The following is a 6,000-nucleotide window of genomic DNA, read 5'->3' on the forward strand; positions in this document are numbered from 1 at the left end:
GAACTTGATGAAAGTAAATAAATAAGTATAAAAAAATCAAAATAAAGAAGTATATATATTAAAAGGAAATTAGAATGGCTATTGCCAAAAGACAAGGAAATTAGAAATTCTTGAATCTAGATTAGAAGCAAGAAAAGAATTGACAAGAGTGAAGAAGGCTTTATTTTTATCTCTATATATACTATCTACTTAGGATATATGTGGCGACATTCTATAGGACCTCCAAAAACATGTTGATTTTGCATGACATGTATCTTGACTTGCAACATAAGTTTTCTATATGGTTGCCACAAAGTTAGCAAGTTCCATAAGCTACTAGTACATGTGAAATATGGATAGCTTGTTGACCAAGTTTTTAATCAACTATAAACATATGTAAAGTCAAATTAGCATCTAAGAAGCTTTTAAAAGGCTTTTCTAATAGGTATTATGAAATTAATCTACTTTTATCTAATTTTATTTATCTAGGTAATGAATAGATATATATCCATGATAGTTACATATCATAAATGTTCTACTCAAAACAAATTATAACATCTATATATAAAATTAAGAAATATTAGTTTTATAATATTTATAATATCATTAAAAAGTTAATATAAAAGAAATATTAGTTTTATAATATTTATAATATCATTAAAAAGTTAATATAAAAGAAATATTAGTTTTATAATATTTATAATATCATTAAAAAGTTAATATAAAAGAAATATTAATTTCTTTATTTTTTTTCAAATTTCAAAACCAAATGTATTCAACCATATTTATATATTATTTAATATCAATTAAAATTTTAAAATTTTAATAATTTTTTTTTATAGAATAATAATTATTCCTCCCTTTAGCTTTATTATCTTCTATAAAAAATAAAAAATATGCTACTTTTGATCAAAAAATCAGTTTTGAATATTAAGATAGTAATTAACAAATTTTAAGAAGTTTTAAACTTTTAAAATTGTCTTAGGAAATTTCCAATTTATAATAGTTTAAATTTTATTGTTTCTATTTTCAAACTATTTTTAAAAAATAAATATTCTAAAAATTCTAATTATTTTTTATAATATATATATATATATATATATATATATATATATTTCTATCTTAGCAAGAAATTTGGTATCTTTAAAAAAATATTATGTAAAAATAATATGTTTATTGAATTTTTATTTTATTGTTAAAATAAATTAAAATAAGCTTCAAATAAATATAATATTTTATAAAATATAAAAGATTCTTAATGCTACATCCCAAATTGATATTGCTACACCTTAAGTGGCTTTCTTGTTGACAACCAATTAATAATATGCCTCTTTCTTTTGCTCATATTTTCTTCTTTTTTAAAAAAAAACAAATTGGCTAATGTTCTTTATATGGTTGCTAATCACAATTTTACTATTATTTTGGATTCTTTTTATTTGTGAGTTGTCTATCCTCAAACTTACTTTTAATTTGTACATTTACAAATATTATGCCTAATTTGATTATATCGCTAAATTTTATTTGTCTAAAATCATGAACCTCTGCAATCTCAAACAAAAAAAGATTCTATTATATATATAATGTTGAAATACAATGCACAGCTCCAAAAAGATGTTCTCTTTGCCAATGAAGGATTGAATTATTTGGAGCACAAAAACTTTGCAATGCCAATTGAATCAATTTTCTTCTTTTGTAATATGTTAATTTAGATCTAAATTAGAATAGGTGTCAACAAATAATTTAAGAATCAGAGTAATTAAAAGTACTCTTATTATAAAAGAAAGATGAGCAATTACTAAAGAAAACAATATTATGTTCTAAACATATTTAATATTAATGTGGTTATATAGCATTAAAAAACATTAGCAAATTTACTACCTTTCTAATTTTTATCTATTTTTTTATTTATAAGTCTATAAAAAGATAAAATAAATTATATTAAATATATATATATATATATATATATATATATATGAGTATATTTGAAATGAAAGTTAAGTGCAATTTTTAGCAAAAATTAACTTAAAAGTTAAAAATTGATATTTAAAGAGGACCAATTGTAAATTAGGATTGAAATCAAATCTTAAGGTACAAAATTGTTATCATGTTGTAACACAATTATATGATGAAAATATTAAAAATAAATAAAATAATAATATTCAACCATCTTTGTTTAATAAGAACTTAAGATAATTAAGAAGGACTTTATAAAAGTCTTTAAGATTATTTACTTGTCTTAATAGCTAATAGATAAAAATTAATTGTGAATTTTTCTTTTTAAGCTATAGAAACTCTTTTATTACTTTAGAAAGGCCATAAATTAGTAAAACTAAGATAGATAAGGTTAATGATTGATATGATTAATATTAAGATAAAAGTGAGAATAGGATTGTCTTTAAAAATTCCTAGGATAAGTTGAATTGATACCTATGAAACAACCATTTGTAGGTCGGAATCAAAATCAAACCTCTAGCCTTTAAAATGGTTATGGAAGGTAAAGTATGAGAGAATTGTGGAGATTAGTAAGAGAGATTAAAGAGTTAGCAGCAAGTTTGTTCCAAAGGCATAAAGCTTGTTTCCTTAGGTTTTATGAAGACTTTGTAATTATTATTCAAAGTCAAGGTTTACACTAGTGATTTAGAATTTATGCAAATATTCAATCATTGGTATAAGGAAATACCAGAAGTTGGTAGTTTAGGATTGATTAGTTTTTTATAATATCTATAAATCTACTAGTTGGAGCAAGATGAGGTCAAAGTAATAAAGCAATTTAAGTTTGTACTTGCTTGAGGTTAATAAGAAGAGTGTATTTGAGTACTTTGTATTGACTCTAAACCTTTTGTATTGAAATTCTAATTTCTTTGTATTTACATGGTTGAAATCTATTAAGATTTTTTGAATACTTATAAATACAATTTTACCTTTTATAGCCAAGTGTCTGGTGTATTCCCAAGCAAACTTCATGTAATATGATACCATGCATCTATGGCAACTTTAGAGTTCTTTTATTAATTAAAGAATAAGATTAGAAATCAAAATTTATGAAATTTACTTAAGTATTGATTTTGGCCGATTTGAATTAATATTTAATTATTAAAGGCTTTTGATAATTAAAAGATGTTTTAAATGATTTGAAATTAAAAAAAATAAACATAACAATAGATTGATAAGTAAATTTTTTTAAGATTATAAATTTTTTTAATTCAAATGTGTTTTGTAAATTTAAGTTCAATCAAAAAATCAAATTAAAGGTTATTAAAATTAAATTAAATAAGGACCTTAGAATTTGAATTTTGAAGATCAATAAAAATTATTTTGATATAAATTTTTATAAATTAATACTTAATTTAATTTAAAATATTTTTATAAAGTTTAAGAAAATTAAAAAATAAAATAAAAAGATATAATTATTGGTAGATTAATATTAAGATAAAAAAAAATGTAGACACTTCAAAAAATTAAGGATTTTTTCTCTCAATCACTTCTTTATTTTTTGTAAAATAAAAGTTATATTCTATAGTTAAGAAATGAAAGTATTTTTTAAAAAAAAAATGCATAATACAACATAAACACTGAATCTAATATAAAGGTTTGAAGTGGAAAGAATTAGAATTTATTTATGATTATTTGGATTTGATAGAAAAAAAAAAAAAAAAAAAAAAAAAAAAATTGAAGTTGAAACATTAATAAGAGCTTTGAATAGAACTTTGAATGAAGATTCTAGTAATTTTTCTATTAGAAGACAAGATATGTACATGGATTCAACCATTACAAGTATATTTCAAGAATTTATATTATCTATAGAATAATAAAAATATAATTATTGCAAAGAAGCTTTGGCAACAAAAGAATTGCAAGCAATGGTTAACAAGTTTAATAAATTTGATAAAAAAGATGTTTCAAATTATTTGACATATTATATAAAAAAATAGAATTAAATCAAGTTTTTAAGAAAAAAAAAAGATGTTTAAATTATTTGAACTTGCCATAGTTTGAAAGACATGAATTTCAAAGAAAAAAAATTAATACACTCTTATGTTATTTAAAAAGATTAGAAAGTCACTCAAAGATGGTAATATATTGAAGTAGAATGGCTATTACTAAAAATAAAAAGATTAAAAACTCTTCAAATAAGACTAAGAACTAGAAAGGCATTGAGAAAAGTGAAAAAAAACTTTACTCTTGCCTCTATATATACTATCCAACTAAGAGTTATATGATGATGTTCTATAGAACCTCTAACACATATAGTGACTTTGCAAATTACATATCTTAATTTGCAAAGCAAGTTTTTTATATGTCCACTACATAATTAATTTATTCTACAAGCTACCAATATGTATGTTATGTGATTAATTTGTTGACAAAGTTTTATATCTACCAATTAATTACAAACACGAATATAGTCAAAATTGCATCTATGAAGCTTCTAGGAAGCTATTTTAAAAAATATTATAAAATTAATCTACTTTAATATATTTTTACCTAATTATATTGATAATTATTAAAAGAAATATGTATGTCTATGATATTATTTTTTTTATTTTTTTTAAAGACAAGTTTTATGAAGAACAATCATCATTATTCATAGATTTTTTTTTATTTTTATTTTGGTTTTGATGGATGTAATTGATGAAAGGCATCAACTCTCTTTGTTGCATTTGTAAGATTCTTTGTTGGCTTCTATGTACATTCACTAATATCATATTTATGACAATGAATAAGATATTTTAATCTATTTTGATACTACCTTAAATTTAAGATTTTTTCTACCTCAAACTCTTGATTATTATCCACTTCTATAAGAAAAAGTGGCATTTGTCTTTTTTTTTGAAATATTCATTGTCTTATATGGCTTAAGAAAAGACACATAGAATATAAGATAGATCTTCACAGACTCCAATAGATGTAATCAATAAGAAACAAAATTAAATTATTCACAAATAGAAAAGATCTAAGTCTATGATAGTCTAACTTCTTTTAATGACAAGTAGACTTGATATTGCAATAAAATAATCATATCTTATTATTCATGTTGAATTATAGTTATTTTTGTGATGAGCATCTGCATTAATCTTTTGTTATTCTTGAACTTCATTTAATTGTACCTTCTTTGTTGCATGTAGCTCTAATAAACAATTCGTCAAATCTTTTTTCACAAAATTATCAACTTTTGAAAAGTCAAAAGTATTAAATTATAGATGATAATCATAATTAATTGAAAAAAATATTTAATAGAAGAATGTACCAAATTATTATATACAAATTCTACTAATAGCAAAAGAATTGTCTAATTGTTTTGATATTAATTGATGGTACATTTCAAATATTGTTCCATAACTTGATTCATCCATTGTTGTGATGTAACATAGCTTATAAGTGAAAGAATATCAAAAATATTATATTATAGAAGAAATTATTTCAAAATTTTATAGAAAATTAGCTTAGAAATATAGATAATAGTCAAAAGGTAGTAAAATTAAAAGTATAAAGGTTGTATTTTTGCAAAGTAGGCTTTTATTTACTTTATAGGATTATAAATAAGACAAAATAAAATAGATTAGAAAAATAAAAAGATATAGGGTTATATATATATATATATATATATATATATAAAAGCTAAGAGTTGATTTTAGCAAAAATTATCTCAATAAAAAAAGAATTAATATCCAAAAAGACAAATTATAATCCAAAGTCAAAATCAGACTTCAAGGTACAAAACTACATATGTACAATAATTTTACAATTTTTTTTGCAAATCAAAGATTGAAATTTAAGAAAAGACTTTATAGGATTTTTTTTAAGCATGAATTTGAGAATTTTGAATTTTTAATGACTTTGTAAGAGCTTTTCCAAATCAAGATTGTTTCAATGAATTTAGTTTTTTGAAATAAAAAAATGACTTATATTTAGAAGAATTTTTTGAATTTAGTAATAGATCTACAAGTGAAAATTTGTGGATTTGTCATTGTAGTTGTTTTTATTACATGCTATAAATTTGAATATGGTCAAATGGTTAGA

The sequence above is a fragment of the Physcomitrium patens genome, chromosome 6 (genome assembly GCF_059467195.1).
Source record: "Physcomitrium patens ecotype Gransden chromosome 6, ASM5946719v1, whole genome shotgun sequence".
Classification (NCBI taxonomy): Eukaryota; Viridiplantae; Streptophyta; class Bryopsida; order Funariales; family Funariaceae; genus Physcomitrium; species Physcomitrium patens.